We start from the raw sequence: 23,762 nt of genomic DNA on the forward strand, positions 1-23,762 counted from the left end.
TTCTGCATGGAGCACTGGGTGTTATGCACAAACAATGAATCATGGAACACTTCATCTAAAACTAATGATGTAATGTATGGGGATTAACATAAGAATAAAAAATTAAACAAAAAAAAAAAAAGAAAGAAAAAAAAATAATAATAAATCTTTATAAAAAAAAAAAAAAAAATTACAATGGCCAGTACTCAGATTGGAATATTGAACTTCTCAGGAAATGTTCTTTTTTAATGGGTAGAGCTGTGACAAAGCCACCTTTCCAACAGAGAAACATACTGACAATAAGTGTCCGCATCTGGGATTGCTGCATGGTTTTGTCACATTTATTGGAACACTGTATTGGAAGAATGGCTTGAAGCAAAACTATTAGTGAAAAACATTTATGTAGCCATAGATAGTCACATGATTAACCTCAACTGTGTATTTTCCAACTAAGAAACAAATATGTATATAATAAGCTCCAGATAAGACTTGTCTGTTCCCTTTAGTTCTTAATTTGGCAGCTAGACTTTCATAGTGAACAAAGAGAATATATTGCTCTAAGGCAAGATATTTTCTAATACTGCATACAAGTTTTAATCCAATTCTTAAGAATTCTTTTCCAAAACTCATCCTCTTGTGACCTTAGATTAGAGATTGTTCAAGAAAAGAAACAGTGAGGGTAAAACAGAAGGTCAAGCAATGGTAGAAATAGTTTACCCTCATTTCAGGGCCCATTATGGAAAACCAAGTCTATATCTAGCCAAGGGTTAGAATAACCTAAACATAACTTTAAACCTTTAGTAAAGATTATTCCTTTCACATTCTTAAAAAATCATAAACCACATGTTTTTCTTTTGTTATTAGAAGCATTCCTTGTTTCTGAAAGAGTTTTTGGTACATAAGCCTATAGTGTTTTTAAAAGGAGTGTAGGAAGAAGACAATCCACTACAAGGAGAAAGATCACCAGACATCACGCAAAATTGCAGGTACCAGAAACAGCATTTTTACATCTTTTTCAGTGTGCAACTATAGAGTCCAGAAAAAAGCAATCCTGTAAATGAAATGTGTGATATTTGCTTCACCAAGAGTGACTTAAATTGAGAAAGATTAAAGTTAAACAAGATTTTACTTAATCTCATTATAATGAAGTGAAGGAAAGAAAAAAAAGATTAAGAATAAGCTTTAACCTGTGATTAAGTATATAGTTGTGTTCAGATTATTTTGATATATGATAAAAGTAAAATTTATCTAAATTTGTATTGCTGATCAATTATTTTTTATTTGAATTTTCCAGATTTTATTTCATGATCTCATTTTTCTTTTGCTGAGTAAGTTGTGCTTTTAATAGACCCTAAAATAGCTCATTTATCTTGCATGACAGGTAAAAATGAAATGCAAATAAAATCAAAGTAGTTCATGACTAGACATAGATCCAAATATTTCTGAGAAAAAAAAAACAAGAAGAAAAGCATAGAAAGACTAAAAAAGGAATAAATTGTACTTGTAACATAGATAAACACAATTGTTTGCCCTGATTTTCTTGTCAAAGCATAATTGAAAAGTACTAGCCAATGAATGAAATAAATTAAGTTTTCATCTCATCTTATGTTGACTTCCTCTCACATGTTGTATGGAGATTTTCTCCCACTAAGATAAAAGCCCTTTACCAGAAGAACAGAATAATTTTATTTAGTTTAATATCTTCTATCCCCACTTTTCTCTATTCCTTCACTCACAGAGACGCTGGCATGATTGTGTGGAGAAATTTAGTACAAAAATATTTTAAAATTAGAAAGTAAATAACAAACTAAGAAAAATATCTGCAACATACATGATGTCACTAGGCTTAAAGAACTTTTGCAAAACAATAAAAAAGACAAAATATCCCATAGAAAAATGGACAATGGACAAGAACAGGTGATTCAAAAAGAAAAACTATTAAGTATATTTAAATAAGAAGTAAAGTCAAATTTAAATGTGAGATGCTATTTTTGCCTATTATATTAGCAAAGATAATTCCTATTCTCAAGAGAGAAATTTGGCAATACAATTTTTTAAAATTTGTATAGTGTTCCATTTCCAGAAATTTATCCTAAGAGAATGTTCATGGATATATTCGAGGATTAAGCTGCCAGGTGTTTTTTGCATTATTTTAAGTAACAAAATATTAGACGTGAACTAAATACCCAACCATACAATACTTAGCAAAAATTATAAAATATCAATACAAGATATTATGAAAGTCATTTAAAAATTCAAAGAATACTATTTAGTAATAAAAATATTATCAATTCAATTTTATCAAGAAGAAAAGTAGATTTCCTAACAATATAGTAATTCCTTATTAAACAAAATACATGAGTATTTATTATCTATTCACAAGAAAAATAGGCTTAAAATTAGGCATAATTGTAGCTATAATAAGAACAGTAAGTCATTGTCTCTTTAATTCTGCTCCCAACATAAATTCTAACAACGTAACTTGCACTTCATACAAAATTTTATTTATGTATTTTACCTCCGTATTATTCTTCTCTTTACATTAGTCATCTCTGTACACATATACATTATAATATAAAATATAATTGTGCTTTAGAGAGGGCCAGTAACTTTATTTTATTACTCAGAATAGCTTCTGACATAAGTAAGTACTAAATTAATTTTTTTGCTTATATGACTTAGATCATTAAACAAGGACAAGGAACTAGTCCGTTAAAATAAATATTCAAAAATTTATTTTTTCTCAAGCCAGCTGCCCTCTGCTCACAACACTACCACCTTTCCTCCATCAGAAACAGTCAAAAACTCAATCTGCTTGCCCCAGAATTCTGTCATACCCTATGTAATTCCTGCCCATTTCCAGTTCATCCACCTTATTCTAAGCCCTCATACCCTCAACGCTGGATCATCTGGATTATCTAAAGTTGACCTTCCAGACTCTAGGCTGTGCCCATTCAAATCCCACCTCCTTGCTACTGTCAGTCTATTCTTTCATAAATAACACTGTAACCAAGTAATCCCTTTGCTTATAAACTTATAGAGCTGTTTCTTCCAAATAAAAGCTAACATCATACTAAACCACATTTTGTTTCATGAGCTCTTTTCTTGTTTCACTACTGCCCACTTTAATTCATAAGTTCCCCAGTATATGCCTCTCCTTCTTGTCGGGCTAAGAGGCTATCCATACACAAACTCATCATGTTCACTTATACTTCTGGGATTTCTCTTGGTTCCTTGTTTTACCAGTGATACTCTCCTTCCGCCTGGGGGCTACCCAAATCGTACCCATTTATCCAGCCTCAGCTTTTCACAGTCTCTCCAAATCTTTAATATTCCATTTATCTCTTCCTTCTGCAAATTCTTTTTGTACCCAGTGCCTGGATAGCAAAATTTAGTGCGCACAATCCCTTATGTTATTTGGATTTTGTCTTATGTTTGTTGCTCATGTTTTAAACTTTGATCATAGGGACTATATTTCATATTTCATTTGTATCCCCACATAATACTTGAGACAACGGTGACCACAAAGGAAGTATGTAAAAATGCCCCTTTGATTGGTAATGAAATGTAATGAATATAATATAAAATAAAATTGCTGCCAGTACTTGGATGGAGCCCTGCTTTTTAGCTAAGTCTCCTTAAATAACAAATTCAGATCAACCTGGTGTTCAGAATTCTAGGAACCTTGTGTGGTTCCATGTCATCCAACCTGAGGCAAAAACTCAAATCCAAATGAGAGCGTACATTTTAGCATCAGGTTCTGTCTTCCTCACCATCCTGACACCTACCATCCTTCTCAATTATTTCAATGAACATTGAAATAATTTCATCAGAGACCCATCCATGTCTTGGTGCCTTGGTGCTTGGCTTCATCACCTCCAAAGTCTTCCTCCTCTTATCTCAGCAGCCCACTTTCGAGGGCACCCTTTTAACTTCATTATGTAGCAAAAGTTTTCCACCTTCAGTGTAATATTTCAGATACTCCTCACGATAATCCTATCTTCATAGCTTCTTTGTTTAATGAATCCATATATTTATTCTTTGTTCTCATCAGCCTGCCAGCACTACTGCTTCATTTCTCCCCATCCAAATTGCCCTCTTATATTCGCTTTCCTCCTTATCTACCTTAACACCTGGAATCTCATCATTTCAGCTTACTCTTTGCCAATACACTTGGCTCTTTATCCTTCAGGGCTCAGCTAACCCCCACAAATGTCACACAGTGCATGCTGGAACATGGAGACCGAGGGCCTGGTTAGTGACGCTGATCCTGGGACTGTCAGCCTTGCCCAGAATAGTGTGCTTGTTCCATACGTGGCTGTACACACCAGGACTCATGCCGGCACTCCCAGCCCCATGCTTTGAGATTACCAGATCACTGAGTAACACAGGGAGTTTCTATGGCTGTGAAAGCAGCTTTGGTAGTAGATATTGCAGCTAGTTTTCAGTTGCTCCGGGGAACGGCACACTACTCCTGATAGCATCTGAAAGACTTCACAATAAGTTGAAATTCTACAAAGCCCTTCCCGATGGAGTCGGGACAGGTCTCAGTTAAATTGTTGCCAGGTAACCCAAGGGATTCAACAGATAATTCAGTTTATCGCTCCTCACTTTTATTGCAAATGACCAGCAAAACTTCAGTCTTGGATCAATATATACACTTTCTCCATGACTTCAGTAGATATCTGAACTTTGTTGTGGAAAAAAGAAAAGAAAAAAAAATGAAACAACTCCACAAATTGATACTTATCAAAAATTCACAGGTTCCTGTTTTCATGAGCACCATATCAGTGACTATAAAATCCACTATGATTCTCTGGTTGTCTCATAGTTATCATCAGCATGGACTGTGCCTCTTGCCTAATAGAAAAAATGGGAGCCATAGAAGAAGAACTAACACTACTCTGCTCCAGCAGACTGCACCTGGTCTATCCCCTCCCCCTCACCACAGCAGAAGTGACCCTCCTCCATCAAAGTCCCTCCACTGGGATCCAGATACCACCCCTCCACAGTTACAGTAACTTCAAATAATCTATCAAGTTCTCCTGGATTTTTCAAATTACTGTTGAAATATGCTCAAGTGTTTTCCATGTTAAAATGAGAAAAAAGAAAACACTCTTTTTAAATTTTTTTATTGAGATACAATTCATATAACATAAAAGTCACCATTTTAAAATGATTCAGTAGTTTAGAATATATTTACTACATTTCACAAGCTTCACCAGATATTCCAGAAAATTTCTATCACTAAAACAGACAGCTGTACTGATCAGCAGTCTCAATTTCCCATTTTTCCAATACCCTAGCAACCACTAAACTTTCTGATTCTACAGATTTGTCTATTCTAGACATGTCATATAAATTGATTTACACAATACATGACCTTTTGCATCTGGCTTTCACTTAGCACAATGTTTTCAAGGTCCATCCATATTACAGCATGGATCAGTGCTTATTCTTTTTTATGACTGAATACTGTTCCATTGTATGGATGTGCCACCTTCACTTACCAATTCATCAGTTGATGATCATTTGGGTTGTTCCCACATTTAAGCTATTACAGATAATGCTACTATGAACATTGTGTGCAAGTTATTGTGTAAACATGTTTTCAGTTCTCTTTTACATATCCAGAAATGCAACTATTATATATAATTATACATTTAACATTTGAGGAACTGACAAACTCTTTCCAAAGTGGCGAGTGGCACCAGTTTATATTCCTATCAGCAATATATAAGGGTTCCAATTTCTCAACATCCTCATCGACATCTGCAATTACCTGACTTTTGATTCTAGTGATTCTAGTGGGTGAGAAATGGATCTCACTGTGGTTTTGATTTGCATTTCCTAATGTCTAATGATTTTGAGCATCTTTTCATGTGCATATTGATTTTTTGTGTAGAATCTATTTTTTCCATTTATTTATTTATTTAAATTTTGTTCGTTAACATATAGTACATATTGAAGTCTGGATTAGAATTCAGTGATTCATCACTTATGTGTAGAATTTATTTAAATCTTTTGCCCATTTTTAAACTGGGTTGTCTTTTTATTGTTGAGTTACAGGAGTTTTCTATATATTCTAGATACAGACCCTTAATTGTTTTTATGATTTGCAAGCATGTTTTCTCATTCTGTGGGTAGATTTTCAATTTTTTATAGTGTCCTTTATTACACTGTATTTTGATGAGGTCCAAATTTATCTATTTTTTCTTTTTGGTTGTTTGTGTTTTGGTGTCATATTCTAACTCAAGGTCACATAGATTTATTTGTGTTTCCTTCAAAGGGTTTTATAATTTTAGCTCTTACATTTAGAACTTTGAACCATTTTGAGTTAATTTTTGCATATGGCCTAAGGTGAGGGTCCAACTTCATTCTTTTGCATGTGGATATCCAGTTGTTCCACCATTTGTTGAAATGACACTTCTTTCCCCCATTGAAATGTCTTTGCACCGTTGTTAAAAATCAATTGACTATAGATGTATGGATCTATTTCTAGACCTTAAATTCTTTTTTATTTCTTTACATGTCTATTACCACACTGGCTTAATGATTACAGCTTTGTAGTAAGTTTTGAAATCTGGAATGTGAATTCTCCAGCTCACTCCTTTTGAAACTGTTTTGACTTCAAGGGCCCTTACATTTTCATATAAATTTTAGGATAGTTTTTCCATTTCTGAAAAAAAAAAGAAAATTGAAAATTTGATAGGGATTGCATTGAACCTTTAGATCAATTTGGGGAGTATGATCATCTTAATATTAATTCCTTCATTTTCAAAGGATGGTTTTGCCAGATATATATAGTGAGTTCAAGGGATATTCAGGATAATCAAGGAAAATAAGAACACAATGTAGCAGTAACATATGACAAGCTTTATTTGGGTGATGTTTGACAAATTTGCATCCGGGGAAGTGTGTTGCAGCATAAGACCTTCCAGAGGGGGATTATATGTCCAGGTGTGGTCACTCAGCAGCATGGCAGGGAGTCTATGGGTCCAAGAGTTTATGAGGGCAGCAGCAGTTTGAGGTCTTTCAGAGCTACCAGCTTTATCTTATCTATGGCTATCAGTTGTTGGGTATAATTTTGTGGGGATGCAATGCAGGCAGTCTTTAAATTTCTAAAAATCTGCTTACTGGGAGCTGTAGTTAAAACAATCAGATGCACAAAATTTGAGTTTGGTACCATTGAGCTTTGAAGCCAATGGATCCCATTCTGCTGTGAAAAAGAAACTAGGGCCAATATACAGAAGCCACTTGTCTCATTTAAGTAGCAATATAGAAATTTTGGTTGACAGTCTTTTTCCTTTTATCACTTTGAATAGGTCATTGCACTGATTTCTGATCTCCATGCTTTCTGATATAAATTAACTATTAATCTTATTGAAAATCCCTGAATGTAGCTGCTTTTAAGATTCTTTCTTTGTTACCGGCTTTTGACAGACTGATAGTGGTGTGTCTAGGAATGGATCTCTTTGACTTTATCCTACTTGGATTTGTGATTCTTCTTGACTGCTTACATTAATGTTTTTCCTCAAATTTGAGAAATTTTCAGCCATTATTTCTTTAAATTTTTTTCTGCTTTATCTCTCTTGTTTCTCTTCTGGGACTCTCATTATGCATATGTTGTTATGCTTAATGGTGTTTGATGGGTCCCTGAGACTTCATTTTTCTTTAATCTTTTTTCTTTGTTTCTGACACTTGATAATCTCAACTGAACTATCTTCAAGTTCACTGATTTTCCTCAGTTTGAATCTGTTGTCAAGACTTTCTAGTGAATTCTTCATTTCAGTTATTGTACTTTTCAACTTCACAATTTCTATTTTGTTCCTCTTAATTTTTTATTTCTTTATTGATATTTTCCGTTATTATCCTTTTTTCCCTTTACTTCTTGAAATGGTTTCCTTTGTCTCTATGAACATATCTAAGATAACTGATTTAAGGGGCGTCTGGGGAGCTCAGTCAGTTGAACGTCTGACTCTTGGTTTTGGCTCAGGTCATGATCTCAGGGTTGTGAGATCAAGCCTCTCGATGAGCCCTCTATAGGGCTCCACACTCAGGGGGGAGTCTGCTTGAGATTCTCTCTCTCTCCCTCTCTCTCTAAAATAAATAAATAAATCTTTCTTAAAAAGATAACTGATTTAAAAATCTATGCTAAAAAGTCCAACATCTTGGCATTCTCTGGACAGTCTATTGATTGCTTTTTTTTTATTTTAACTATGGATGGGCCATTACTTGTTTCTTTCCATGTCTCATAATTTTTTGTTTGGAAACTGAATGCTTTTAATATTAGAATGTAACTACTTTGGAGGTTATATTTTCATTCCTTCCCAGAGTTTTTGTCACTGCTTTTGTAGTTGTTGTTTTGTTTATTTAGTGACTTTTTTGATCTAATGTTGTAAAGTCTGTATTCTCTGTTTCGTGTGAAGTCTTCTCGGTTAGCATGGTAGTCAGATAATGGTTAAACAAGAGATATTTTTTCTTAAGTTCCTGGAACCAAAAAATCTCTCAGTCTTTGCTGAGGGGCTCTCCGTGCACATTGGGGAATAACTTCAACACTTAAACAGTTTACAACTCTGATAGCATTCACTTCCACTTCAAGAGAGCCTCAGTCTCAGCCAAAATTGAGAGCATACAGTGTTCTCAGGTTTTTTTCTGGTAGAGGCACAGCCCTTGGGTATATGAAAGCCCTTCCAGATTCTCAGGAATGTGTTAGAACTTTCCAAACCACTTTTAAAAACCTCATGCACCAGGCTTTCCTCCTAAGCCTTTTGCTTAGTCTATTGTTTGCTCCAACTGCTATCTATCACTTCAGGCAGCAGCAACTAAAACATTTTCTTACACACGTTTTTGAGGAACATCTTGTGGTAGCATCTTTAGCACTGAGTGTGTTCTGAGTTGGGAAAAAAATGAAAAGCCTTTCAAGCAAGGTCTTCCAGGGAGCCATTAAATAGTCCAAAATAAATAACTAAATTTCTTTCTGAATCAGGTCCTTTCTGCTTTCTCCAGTGCTAGAAATACCGGCTTTGTTTTCAAGGCTAGTGCTAAACTACAGAGCAGACAGTGGGGCATAAGTAAGGGGAAAATGCCACAAAGTTTTCTGTTATTAACAAGACTCAATATTTTTCTTGGATAAGCATTCCCCAGATTACTGCAAGTATTTGTTTAAATTCCTGAGTCCCAAAAATATTAATTTTGATAGTTTTGCCAGTTTTTTACTGGCAACTCCAGAGTTCCTTCACCATTCTGTCCTTTTCAATCACAATCAAATTATTTGAAAAACTATTCACACTCATTGTCCAATTTGCTTATTCCATCTTCAAGCCACCATCTAGGTCCTACTCCCACCACTCCAGTGAAACTTCTCTTCTGAAAGTCACCAATAACTGCTAGGTCCAAAATGCATTTATTTTACCATTTTCTATTTTTTGATACACTGTCAAGTTTATGTCTGGCACATACTAGGCACTCAATAATATATGTTGAATGAGTGAATGAATGAAATATTTCATCTCTTTTTGTCACTCTCACTCTAATGTAGATGCCTCCTTCTTGAACTAGTCCTTTCTTGCCTATAGATACTCCTCAAGATTCAATGACAGACAATCCTTTTTTCTCATCCTACACCCCATTCCTAGGTAATGTCATTGATTTGCAAGGCTTTGTCTATCCCCCATATGTAAACTCAATATATCAAAACATAATTCACCATTTTCTCCAGTAAAATTGCTTCGCTCCATGTTCTCTTTACCAGTGGATATCACAACCACTCATCAGGTGTCTTAGCCAGAATCCTAGAAGGCACTTTTTACTCACCTCACTGTAACCACTTTTGTTTCTACCAATAACATTGGTAAAAATGTTATTAAAGAAATCATTTATATTGGTTGAGAAGATACATGCATGCATTGGCTATCTACTTAACTTTGTAAGGCACAGGCTACCTCTTTAGGAAACTCCATAAAGGCAAAACAAAGCTTATGAGAAGCATATTCTGAAATAGCAGGTTCCCGCTGGAGCTGACTAAAAGAAGAAAAGTAAGATAGGTTCAGATTGGAGACCTTTCAGACACCAACTGCCTGGGCACAAAAGTGTCCTGTAGGATGTAGGATTGGAAATTAATCTACTTTAACAGAGAAGAGGCATTTTGACCTTCCTTTTCAAAGAAAAACCGTTAGTTGCTCTCTGTAAGAGTTTCTCTAGCTAGAGGATAGTGAACCCTGCTAGATATGTTGTCTCTGCAAGATATTGGATAGAGCCTGGACAGAGAATATAGGCTGAAGACTAGTGAGACCAAACAATAACCTAGCACCTCAGCCTCCTGGTGAAAAGAACATCCCAGATAAGAAGTTTCCCAAAAAATTCTATATTAAGGAAAGAAATGTCATGTAGCAAACTTTTGTTTATAACTTTCACTAAAACATAACATATTGACATTACATCTCTTGAAGCTATATTTCTCTATCAATTTTTACATTCTGTGTAATCTGTGTGACCAAATTGTGTTATTTATTTATTTATTTATTTATTTTTTAAGATTTTATTTATTTGAGAGAGAGAGAATGAGAGACAGAGAGCGTGAGAGGGAGGAGGGTCAGAGGGAGAAGCAGACTCCCCGCTGAGCAGGGAGCCCGATGTGGAACTCGATCCCGGAACTCCAGGATCGTGACCTGAGCCGAAGGCAGTCGCTTAACCAACTGAGCCACCCAGGCACCCCAAATTGTGTTATTTAAAATGGCAAAACAATCATATGTTCTGTCTTGTAGACTTTCAGCCTGTTATATAAGACATTGATTTTTTTTTTCAAAGAAAATTCAAAGGTGCTCTAGCAGTTGCCTGGGAGACAAGAAAATACAGGATATGATTTGGACATATTTGTGAATCTAACTCCAAGAATTTTAACATTTTATACCGAAATGATTAGATAAGATATACTGCTACTCTTTCCCTAAGTGTATTTCACATTTAAGGATTAGATTTTTATTAAGATTTTATAAGCTTCTGCTCATCTTTCTTGGATCATTTAAAAAACAACAATGACTAAGGTGTGCACTTATGATGAGCACTGGGTATTGTGTGGAAGTGTGGAATCACTCTATCGTACACCTGAAACTAACATTACACTGTATATTAACTCACTGGAATTTAAATAAAAACTTAAAAACAACAACGACAACAATCATCAGTGGTTTCTTAATAAATTAAGTGACCAAAAAGAGCAGGATAATGCCATACAAAATAAAATGTTAATATCTTCCCTGAGATTGCACAAGATTTTATTAAAAATCCACTTTATCCATGTTCCTTTCAAAGATCATCCACTAGAGTCAACAAGTTTTCTTGAATCATCTTTTCCAGCACTAACTCAGTAGGTAAATAAATATAATCACCATGTAATGATCAAAAATGAATCTCAAAGAGTTTCTTCCCTTTTATTTAAATGACAGATTGGCAGGTATTAGAATGGAGTAATAATAATAGGAATTAAAGTAGCTTAAATTTGCAGGCATTCCAAGTCTGCTTACATATATTTGTCCTCTTCTGTGCCTTACATGTACACTTACCAAACTTATTTACATGAGGAAAGAAAATGAAGCCAAGTAACCAAGCTTCTCTCAGAATTAAAGAAAAGTTCTTGAAAAGGAAAGTCTATAGACCACCAAATCTAGTTCCTGTCATCTGACCACTCCAGAATAAGACCATACAGTTTCTGTTTTTAGAATTCTCTAGAGATAAACACCAAGATAAGTTTCCCTCGGTAACTCTATTAGTTTCCTGAGTGTGCTGTAACAAATTATGATAAATTTAGGGACTTAAAACAACAGAAATACATTGTCACAGTTTTTGAGGCCAGAATCTGAAATCAAGGTGTCAGCAGGACGATGCTTCTTCTGAGGCTCTAGGAGAAAATCTATCTCTGCCTCGTCCAGCTTCCTTGGTGTTTCATGGTGTGGCCACATCACTCCCTTCTCTGCCTCCTTGGTCACATTGTCTCTCCCTCTTCTGTGGTGTCATCTCTCTCTGCCTCTCTTTTATAGACACTTGTGATTGGATTTAGGGCCCAAGTAAGGCAGGATAATCGCCCCCTCTCAAGATTCTTAACTTAATCATACATGCAATGCAAAATCACATCTTTTTTGCCATATAAGGTAACATTCACAGGTTCAGGGATTTCAGCAATGATATCTTTTGGGGGTACCATTATTCAGTCTAACATAAAAACCCATGGAGTTCTGTGTACCCATTCCATATAAACTTTTGGATGGATTTGAGACAACCTGATTTAATAGTTGAACAATTCACTCATGTATTTGTTCAACTAATATCTTGCTAGTACCAACTCTGTGTGAAACATTACACTGAGCTTGGGAACACAGCTGTGGAACAGACAAACATGGTCCCAGCCTGTGAGAAGTTGAAGTCAAACACTTTTAAAGTCATGGCATTCACAAGTAGCAGAGCAGTGGTGAGGATTTTATTTATAATTGGGAAATGGGGTAAGGTGACATATTCTCTGAAATACCAGGGCTTTAAACTGCAGTTATTGGCAATGTCCAGCTGAAGGTCTGGAAATGCCCAAGCAAAATAGGTAAGCAAAAAGAGCCTAATCAATGTCCAAAGCCAATCCATATACCTCCAACTAGATTTCTTTTCCTCATTCCACCACACATCCTACTAGGGTATCATGCAGGGACAAAGCCCAGGGCTAAAAGATAGAAAAACCTATGCCAGGATGTTAGAGATAAATCTGCACCAATTAGAGAATTGGATCCTCACTACTTATCCTATATTTTAATAGGTTTTATTATTATCTAGGTATGGTAAGGCCAACAAATCAGGAGACAATTGCCATAAAAAAAAGTTAATTATATTCACAGATTCCAAGAGAGGGAACACATATCATTCCATGGGAGTTGTGCAAGGAACCTCCCCGGGTTTGTCCTCAAGCAGAGGGAGAAACTGTGTGCAAGAGCCTTTATTGAAGTTTCCACAAGAAGGAACAGGCAAGTCAGGTCTAGGGTTGGCTAGTTTGAATAATTTCATCAGGCTTTGGGGCAGAGGGGCTGTCCTAGTTGTCTGATACCCAGCTCTGGGGGGATTAGGGCAGATATATGGTGGCCTGGAGTGTGAGAGCCCAGTAAGAGAGGTTGTTGGGGATGTAGACTCTGGATTGGTTTGGTTTGTATTTTCAAATGTGCCTCCTGGTGTAGAACTCCTCCCAAGGTGTGGGAAGGGTGATGAGGGAAGCAAGAGGCCAAGGCAAAGTGATTGAGGCATATTATTGGGTTATCCAGAATGAGGCGTGTCAGGCGTATGTGTGCAAGGCAGATGTTAAAGCATCAAGTTTACAGAAGCTAGAAACATGGTCAATATGCCTGCCTGCCAATTCAAGAAACCATGATATATATTCCTGAACAGGCTTCAAAAATTTTAACTGCTCGACACACTTAAAATATGTTTGGTTTTAAGAAAGACATGTAACTAACTGACCTGAGGAAGCTGGTCATGCACCCACATTGCCTTCCAAAATGCACAGCCTTGAAATCTCAAGAGAGGCAGCCTGGGTTTCCTCTATCACATTATTTGCTTCTACTCAATGAGCTTCTTTCTTTTGAAAGTTATCTTAGAAACCATATTCAACCATCTGATAGTCTAACATTTAATTGTCAAAAAGTATGAATCCTCAAAGTAATGGCATCTTATTTGATCGATTACTTGGCTTTTGTTTTTAATTATTACTTGGTTTGGGATCTATCATGAACAATATATGAAGCCCTCCCCCTTCATTCCACAGTTTTTTGGATCTTTATTGGCTGGCTATGTTTTAATCAAGTTGACACAGTGACAATGTGGGCAACTCATCCTCTTCTTCTTTTAATTTGTCCGTTGGATAAAAGTGCTGCTCTTTAAGACAGTGACATAATTCAAAATAGGAACCTCTCCCTGGTCCGAGGAGATAAAATAAGAAAGTGCTCTGTAGCCCCAGATAATGTCAAAGAGAGTGGTTTTCTTAACATCGTTTAAAGTCCTGCTGATATGAAATGTCTCATAAATAGCATGATGTGAAAACTGACATCTGTTAACCCTTGTGAAGATGACCTTGTAGAGCTTCGCCTTCACAACTGAACTTGTGGGTGCTCAGAAAGGGTGAATGGCACATGAGGACATCCTCCTCTTTAACAGATATAGAAAGTTGTTTTTCTCTTTTTTATTATTATTATTTTATTATGTTATGTTAATCACCATACATTACATCATTAGTTTTTGATGTAGTGTTCCATGATTCATTGTTTGCATAAAACATCCAGTGCTCCATTCAGTACGTGCCCTCTTCAATACCCAACACCAGGCTAACCCATCTCCCAACCCCCATCCCCTCTAGAACCCTCAGTTTGTTTCTCAGAGTCCATGATTTCTCAAGGTTCGTCTCAACCTCCGATTTGCCCCCTTCATTTTTCCCTTCCTGTTATCTTCTTTTTTTTTTTTTAACATATAATGTATTATTTGTTTCAGAGGTACAGGTCTGCAATTCAACAATCTCACACAATTCAGTGCTCACCATAGCACATACCTTCCCCAATGTCTATCACCCAGCCACCCCATCCCTCCCACCCCCCACCACTCCAGCAACCCTCAGTTTGTTTCCTGAGATTAAGAATTCCTCATATCAGTGAGATCATATGATACATGTCTTTCTCTGATTGACTTACTTCGCTCAGCATAATACCCTCCAGTTCCATCCACATCGTTGCAAATGGCAAGATTTCATTCCTTCTGATGTCTGCAAATTTTCCATTGTAAATATATACCACATCTTCTTTAACCATTCATCTGTCGATGGACATCTTGGCTCTTTCCATAGTTTGGCTATTATGGATATTGCTGCTATAAACATCGGGGTGCACACACCCCTTTGGATCCCTACATTTCTATCTTTGGGGTAAATACCCAGTAGCACAATTGCTGGGTCATAGGGTAGCTCTATTTTCAACTTTTTGAGGAACTTCCATACTGTTTTCCAGAGTGGCTGCACCAGCTTGCATTCCCACCAAAAATGTAGCAGGGTTCCCCTTTCTCCACATGCCCGCCAACATCTGTCATTTCCTGACTTGTTAATTTTAACCATTCTGACTGGTGTGAGGTGGTATCTCATTGAGGTTTTGATTTGGATTTCCCTGATGCCGAGTGATGTTGAGTACTTTTTTATGTGTCTGTTGGCCATTTGGAAGTCTTCTTTGGAAAAACATCAGTTCATGTCTTCTGCCCATTTCTTGATTGGATCATTTGTTCTTTGGGTGTTGAGTTTGATAAGTTCTTTATAGATTTTGGATACTAGCCCTTTATCCAATATGTCATTTGCAAATATCTTCCCTCATTCTGTCAGTTGTCCTTTGGTTTTGTTGACTGTTTCTTTTGCCGTGCAAAAACTTTTTATCCTGATGAAGTCCCAATACTTCATTTTTGTCCTTGCTTCCCTTGCCTTTGGCGATGTTTCTAGGAAGAAGTGGCCACGGCTGAGGTTAAAGAGGTTGCTGCCTGTGTTTTCCTTTAGGATTTTTTTTTAAAAGATATTATTTATTTATCTGACAGAGACACAGAAAGAGAGGGAACACAAGCAGGGGGAGTGGGAGAGGGAGAAGCAGGCTTCCCGTGGAGCAGGGAGCCCGATGAGAGGCTTGATCCCAGGACTCTGGGACCATGACCCAAGCTGAAGGCAGACGCTTAACGACTGAGCCACCCAGGTGCCCCTCTCCTTTAGGATTTTGATGGACTTTTGTCTCACATTTAGGTCTTTCATCCATTTTGAGTCTACTTTTGGGTGTGGTGAAAGGAAATGGTCCAGTTTCATTCTTCTGCATGTGGCCATCTAATTTTCCCAACACGATTTGTTGAAGAGACTGTCTTTTTTAAATTGGACAGCCTTTCCTGCTTTGTCAAAGATTAGTTGACCATAGAGGTGAGGGTCCATTTCTGGGCTCTCTATTCTGTTCCATTGATCTATGTGTCTGTTATTGTGCCAGTACCATACTGTCTTGATGATGACAGCTTTGTAATAGAGCTGGAAGTCCGGAATTGGAATGCCACCAGCTTTGCTTTTCTTTTTCAACATTCCTCTGGCTATTCGGGGTCTTTTCTGGTTCCATACAAATTTTAGGATTATTTGTTCCATTTCTTTGAAAAAAGTGGATGGTATTTGGTTAGGGATTGCATTGAATGTGTAGATTGCTCTAGGTAGCATTGACATCTTCACAATATTTGTTCTTCCAATCCATGAGCATGGAACGTTTTTCCATTTCTTTGTGTCTTCCTCAATTTCTTTCATGAGTAGTTTATAGTTTTCTGAGTACAGACTCTTTGCCTCTTTGGTTAGATTTATTCCTAGGTATCTTATGGTTTTGAGTGCAATTGAAATGGAATCGACTCCTTAATTTCTCTTTCTTCGGTCTTGTTGTTTGTGTATAGGAATGCCACTGATTTCTGTGCATTGATTTTATATCCTGCCACTTTACTGAATTCCTGTATGAGTTCTAGCAGTTTTGGGGTGGAGTCTTTGGGGTTTTCCATATAAAGTATCATATCATCTGCAAAGAGTGAGAGTTTGACTTCTTTGCTGATTCAGATGCATTTTATTTCTTTTTGTTGTCTGATTGCTGAGGCTAGGACTTCTAATACTATGTTGAATAGCAGTAGTGATAGTGGACATCCCTGCTGCATTCCTGACCTTAGGGGGAAAGCTTTCAGTTTTTCCCCATTGAGAATGATATTTGCTATGGGTTTTTCATAGATGGCTTTTATGATATTGAGGTATGTACCCCCTATCCCTGTACTCTGAAGAGTTTTGATCAAGAAAGGATGCTGTACTTTGTCAAATGCTTTTTCTGCATCGATTGAGAGGATCATATGGTTCTTGTTCTTTCTCTTATTAATGTATTGTATCACATTGATTGATTTGCAGATGTTGAACCAACCTTGCAGCCCAGGGATAAATCCCACTTGGTTGTGGTGAATAATCTTTTTAATGTACTGTTGGATTCTACTGGCTAGTATTTTGGTGAGAATTTTTGCATTCATGTTCATCAGGGATATTGGTCTGTAATTCTCCTTTTTGATGGGGTCTTTGTCTGGTTTTGGGATCAAGGTAATGCTGGCCTCATAAAACAAGTTTGGAAGTTTTCCTTCCATTTCTATTTTTTGGAACAGTTTCAGAAAAATAGGTATTAATTCTTCTTGAAATGTTTGGTAGAATTCCCCTGGGAAGCCATCTGGCTCTGGGCTTTTGTTTGTTGGGAGATTTTTGATGACTGCTTCAATTTCCTTAGTGGTTATAGGTCTGTTCAGGTTTGGTAGTTTATACATCTCTAGGAATGCATCCATTTCTTCCAGATTATCTAATTTGCTGGCATAGAGTTGCTCATAATATGTTCTTATAATTGTATTTCTTTGGTGTTGGTTGTGATCTCTCCTCTTTCATTCATGACTTTATTTATTTGGGTCATTTCTCTTTTCTTTTTGATAAGTCTGGCTAGGGGTTTATCAATCTTGTTAATTCTTTCAAAGAATCAGCTCCTAGTTTCATTGATCTGTTCTACTGTTCTTTTGGTTTCTATTTCATTGATTTCTGCTCTGATCTTTATTATTTCTCTTCTCCTGCTGGGTTTAGGCTTTATTTGCTGTTCTTTCTCCAGCTCCTTTAGGTGGAGGGTTAGGTTGTGTACTTGACACCTTTCTTGTTTCTTGAGAAAGGCTTGTATTGCTATATACTCTCCTCTTAGGACTGCCTTTGCTGTATCCCAAAGATTTTGAACAGTTGTGTTTTCATTTTCATTTGTTTCCATGATTTTTTTTAAGTTCTTTTTTAATTTCCTGGTTGAGCCATTCATTCTTTAGTAGGATGCTCTTTAGCCTCCAAGTATATGAGTTCTTTCCGACTTTCCTCTTGTGAGTGAATTCTAGTTTCAAAGCATTGTGGTCTGAAAATATGCAGGGAATGATCCCAATTTTTTGGTACTGGTTGAGACCTGATCTGTGACCTAGGATGTGATCTATTCTGGAAAATGTTCCATGGGCACTAGAGAAGAATGTGTATTCTGTTGCTTTGGGATGGAATGTTCTGAATATATCTGTGAAGTCCATCTGGTCCAGTGTGTCTTTATTCCTTTGTTGATCTTTTGCTTAGATGATCTGTCCATTTCAGTGAGGGGGGTGTTAAAGTCCCCCACTATTATTGTATTGTTTTCAATGTGTGTCTTTGCTTTTGTTATTAATTGGCTTATATAATTGGCTGCTACATGTTAGGGGCATAGATATTTACAATTGTTAGATCTTCTTGTTGGATAGACCCTTTAATTATGATATAGTGTCCTTCCTCATCTCTTATTACAGTCTTTGGTTTAATATCTAATTTTTCTGATATAAGGCTTGTTACCCCAGCTTTCTTTTGGTGTCCATTAGCATGGTAAATGGTTTTCCACCCCTTCACTTTCAATCTGGGGGTGTCTTTAGGTCTAAAATGAGTCTCTTGCAGACAGCATATCGATGGGTCTTGTTTTTTTATCCAGTCTGATAGCCTGTGTCTTTTGATTGGGGCATTTAGCCCATTTACATTCAGGGTAACTATTGAAAGATAGGAATTGTATTGTCTGTAAGGTGACTGTTAATGTATATTGTCTGTGTTCCTTTCTGGTCTATGTTACTTTTAAGCTCTTTCTTTGCTTAGAGGACCCCTTTCAATATTTTTTGTAGGGCTGGTTTCATGTTTGCAAGTTCTTTTAGTTTTTGTTTGTCCTGGAAGCTTTTTATCTCTCCTTCTATTTTCAGTGACAGCCTAGCTGGATAGAGTATTCTTGGCTGCCTATTTTTCTCGCTTAGTGCTCTGAATATATCATGCCAGTCCTTTCTGGCCTGCCAGGTCTCTGTGGCTAGGTCTGTTGCCAATCTAATGTTTCTACCATTGTATGTTACAGACCTCTTGTCCTGAGCTGCTTTCAGGATTTTCTCTTTGTCTCTGAGACTTGTAAGTTTTACTATTAGATGTCAGGGTGTTGACCTATTTTTATTGGTCTTGAGGGGGGTTCTCTGTGTCTCCTGGATTTTGATGCCGGTTTCTTTCCCCAAATTAGAGAAATTCTCTGCTATAATTTGTTCCAATATACCTTCCGCCCCCCTCTCTCTTTCTTCTTCTTCTGGGATCCCAATTATTCTAATATTGTTTCATCTTATGGTATCACTTATCTCTCGAATTCTGCCCTGGTGATCCAGTAGTTGTTTATCTCTCTTTTTCTCAGCTTCTTTATTTTCCATCATTTGGTCTTCTCTATCACTAATTCTCTCTTCTGCCTCATTTATCCTAGCAGTTAGAGCCTCCGTTTTTTATTGCACCTCATTAATAGCCTTTTTGATTTCTACTTGATTAGATTTTAGTTCTTTTATTTCTGCAGAAAGCGTTTCTCTAGTATCTTCCATGCTTTTTTCAAGCCCAGCTAGTACCTTTAAAATAGTCATTCTGAACTCTAGTTCTGACATCTTACTGATGTCCATATGATTAGGTCCCTGGCTGTTGGTACTGCCTCTTGTTCTTTTTTTTGAGGTGAGTGTTTCCATCTTGTCATTGGCCAGTGGAGAATAGATGAATGAGAGAACAAAATGCTAATAGGGTAACAATGACCCCAGAAAAATATACACTAAAGAAATCAGAAGAGACCTGAAACTGGGGGAAAAGAAAGGGCAAGAAAGAAAAAAGAAAAAAAGAAAAAAAAAAAGAATATGATCAAATATGATCAGGCTGGTGTATTTTGGTCTGTTAGAAGAAACAGCCTCCCAAAATTTTAAAGAAAGGAAAACTTACATATGTACAAAAATAAGGGTAAATACAATGAAGGGATGGAATATGACTGTAAAGATGAAAATTACAAAAGTGTTTATAAAAAGAATTGACAAGGTAAGAAGTTGGTTGAAAAAAAAAGAGGATTTAAAAAGAAAAAAAAGGGAGAGGATGTGATCAGGCAGGAGACTAGAACAAAGCCATACACTAGAGATTTAGGGTATATTTTGGTCTCCTAGAAGAAACTATATCCCAAAATTTTAAAAAGAGAACAACTTATATATATATTTACCAAAAATAAGGTTAACTACTATGAAGGGATAGAATATGACTCTAAAAATGAAAAATAAAAAAGATTTTTTTAAAAAGGGATTGATAAAATGTTGGTTGAAAAAGGGAAAAAGAAAAATTCAAAAAAAAAGGTGAAAAAGAAAATTAAAAAAATTAACTTTGAAAGACTAAAGAATCATGGGAAAAAAGCCATGATTCTATGTGCAGTATTCCCCTAGCGCTGGAGTTCTGCCGTTCTCATTGATCGGTAAACTTGGTCTTGGCTGGCTGTTCTTGCTGATCTTCTGGGGGAGGGGCCTTTTGCCGTGGTTCCCAAATGTCTTTGCCGGAGGAGGCAGAATTGCAACGCCCTTACCTGGTCCGGCCTAAGTAATCTGCTCGGGTTTGCTCTCAGGAGCTTTTGTTCCCTGCAAGCTTTTCATACAGCTTTGGAGGACGACAGTGCAAATGGCAGCCTCCCAATCTCTGCCTCAGAGAAGCCAAGAACTCGGGGCCCCACTCCTCAGTGAGCCCCCAGAGAAAAGCAGTCAGTCATTCCCGTCTCCCAGGTCTCCGGCCGCACTCTGTGCTCACCCGGCCTGTGACCAAGTGTTTCTATCTCTGGCACCCAACCCCGTGTGGAGTCTCCAAACCCAGCAGATCCCTGTGGTGTGCTCCCACACTACTCCTCCCAGGGCAGGAAGGGCAGTCTCCCCGGATCTGCCGCTTGTTGGGTCCCTGCTGGCAGAGCAGTGGCCCGATTGTGCCCCGGATCACGGTTTATGGCAACTCCGAGCTGAGAGCCTGCAGCCGGCTTTCCCGCTCTGATACCTGGGAGCTCTGCTGCACTCAGGCACCCCCGGTCTTTCTGTGACCCTAAGGGTTCTGAGACCACACTGTCCCAGCGAAGGTTCCACCCCCCGCTTAGCCACTGGAGCGATGTCCCTCAGCTGAGCTGACTTCTAAATGTTCCAATTTTGTGCTCCGAGGCTCTATCACTTGCCAGTAGCGGCTGACAGAAGCCCGTTCCCTGCCGTCTATCTTCCCGAATATCGCCTCTGATTCACTTCGCACTTCCTACCTTCCAGAAAGTGGCCGCTTTTCTGATGAGAGAGTTGTTGCTATTCTTTTCTTCGATCTCCTGTTAAGTTCATAGGTGTTCAGAATGGTTTGATCCTTATCCAGCTGAATTCCTGGGACCAGACGAAATTTAGGTCTCCTACTCCTCTGCCATCTTGCTCCTCCTCTCGAAAGTTATTTTTCATTCCAATAAAAAACAAATGTGCTTTCTGAAGTAAAACAGTGACAGCATGACTCTAGACAGTTCAATAAGGTACTTACCAATTTTGAAGTGCTAGTCCCCCATCCCCAGCCAATTGTCACCTCATTTGTATGCATTCTCCCATAACGAAACAGAATGTTGGAGCTAGGAAGGTCTTTGGTATCAATCAGCATAGACTTAGCTCTTTGTCTTAAATGAGAATGCCAAAATTTAGAAAATAGTAATTAACTGAGACAATGTCATATAGCTAGTTAAAGTTCAAGACCAGGAAACACTTACAAATGGCCATCACTTCCTTTCTTTATAGTCTTGAACTTACCCCTGACATATACAGAATATTTTACTTTCTACTTTTGCTCTGATTTACAGCTCTTAATTTATCATCTATATGTAAATCATTTATTTATGATAAAAGGCACTCTATTTTAGATTATATAACTTCTAGAAGCAAGGAAATTTTCAATATAGCCCAATTTGCACAGCACTTAATATTCTTTCCCTTAACTCATGTTCTAAATGTGATTTTACTCCATCAATTATATAATGCTGGCATTTGAGTGAAAGTCCACTTTAGCAGGAACAACAAATTGAGAGAATTTAGGAAGAATCAGGAAGCTGTACTTGATTTCCAATTCCAGAATGTTCTTGGTAAGAACTCAGTTTAATATTAAGAGCCAGCATTAGTACTTTCACCAAAACAATAATGATCTATGAACTCAGTGTGTAAGACAGATCATAAGGCAACTTTCGGTAAAGTACCAGCACAGGGCACAGAGCTACCCTGGGATTCAGAGAGCTGCTCAGCTCTTCTGCCTTGTGATTGGAGGCTACACTTGCAGAGTGGTTTTGACCAATGGGTAGGAGTGGAGCAGCCCAGACAGAGGGGAGAAGCCTGAGATTACAGCACAGGAAGGCCTAGAAGAGAGTCTGAAGAGTTGAACTGCTCTGCTGTTGACTGTGAACTTGGGCAAGCCAGCCACCTCTCTGAGCCAGTTTCCTCATAAGGTAAGTTAGGATGTTGTAATTGGATGGATAAAATAATACCTATTATTTTATGCAGCCGTGCTACTGCAAGAATGGACTCTTGATTTTGTGCTTGTTATTTGTCCCCTGAGTGAACAAGCATTTGTTAGAGTCTCCACTACAACAAGAGGAAATATGAGCCAAGAGGTATGGGCCTCCCAGAGATCTCCACTGTGATAGTGCACCGTGTGCATCTGGACAACTCCTTGGTTGCCCACTGGGGAGCTCCAAGGAACTGGGAGTCATGCCTCCATCTGGAGCATTCTGTGCTACTTTCTGATTTATCCAGCCATTTCCCTAGGTTTCCTTCACCGTTTAAGAACATCTACATCTTCTACCTATCCTTGGCTATTTTTCTGACACATCACCATTCTGTGGCAATAACCACACAGTACCTCCTTTCTCCAGCAATCTGGGAGTCTGAGTCCCCTGGGGGAAGAAGAGACACCTGGCAGAGGTGCTGGAGAGGAGGAAGAAGTGTTGGACGGTAGATAATGGGTAAGAGAGGAAAGACAGAGACATTTAGAGAGCTTCCAAACCTTTGAGTCTTGGAGTCTATGGATAGGAGAGGGAAAGAAAAGAGGGGAGGGAAGGAAAGGAAATGGAAGGAAGGAAGGAAGGAAGGAAGGAAGGAAGGAAGGAAGGAAGGAAGGAAGGAGGGGAGGAAAGAAGAATTAACCATTAAAAAAAAATGAGGCAACAATCAGCAAGGAGAAAGCAAAATTTGCCAAAAGAGCCCACTGAATAGTTTGTAAGTATTTGTTTGTCATTACCTTTTGGAAACAAGGGTGGCAACATGTAATTCTGGTAGCAAGTTGGAACTGACAAGGAAGCCCCCACCAAAGAAATAAGAGCAGTCCACTTGATGTCCAACAGGCTCTATGTCTTTGCCAATCAAATTGTCAAGGTCGGGGCTCAGCAATCTTTCCCATTTAAAAAAAAAATAGTGCACCATGTTTTTTTTTGTCAAGCCAGCATGTTTCCATGGAAACCTGAAGGACTCTGAAGTTAGTAGCAGAAAATCCTGAGTCTGGATCTACTTTGCCTTTGGTGTCAACTGAAGGCAAATATCACAGGGTCTGGACCACAGGGCCAGGGTCATTGTTGAAGAGAAGAGGAGAAGAGAGGAGAGGGGAGGAGAAGAAGAGAAGAGAAGAAGAGAAGAGAAAGAAGAGAAGAGAAAGAAGAGAAGAGAGGAGAGGAGAGAAGAACAACTCATGACTTTTATTCTTGAATCTGAAAAAATCTTCAAAATCTTCAGGTTAAATGATCAGCGCACATCATTCTAGCATACTTCATTGTTGACATAAGCAGCAACATGCATGGGAAGAGGGAAAAAGGCAGCAAGGACAGCCCACGGTGGGACGGGAATGGAATCAGGTCCTC

This window comes from Neomonachus schauinslandi, chromosome 4 (assembly GCF_002201575.2).
Source record: "Neomonachus schauinslandi chromosome 4, ASM220157v2, whole genome shotgun sequence".
Lineage (NCBI taxonomy): Eukaryota > Metazoa > Chordata > Mammalia > Carnivora > Phocidae > Neomonachus > Neomonachus schauinslandi.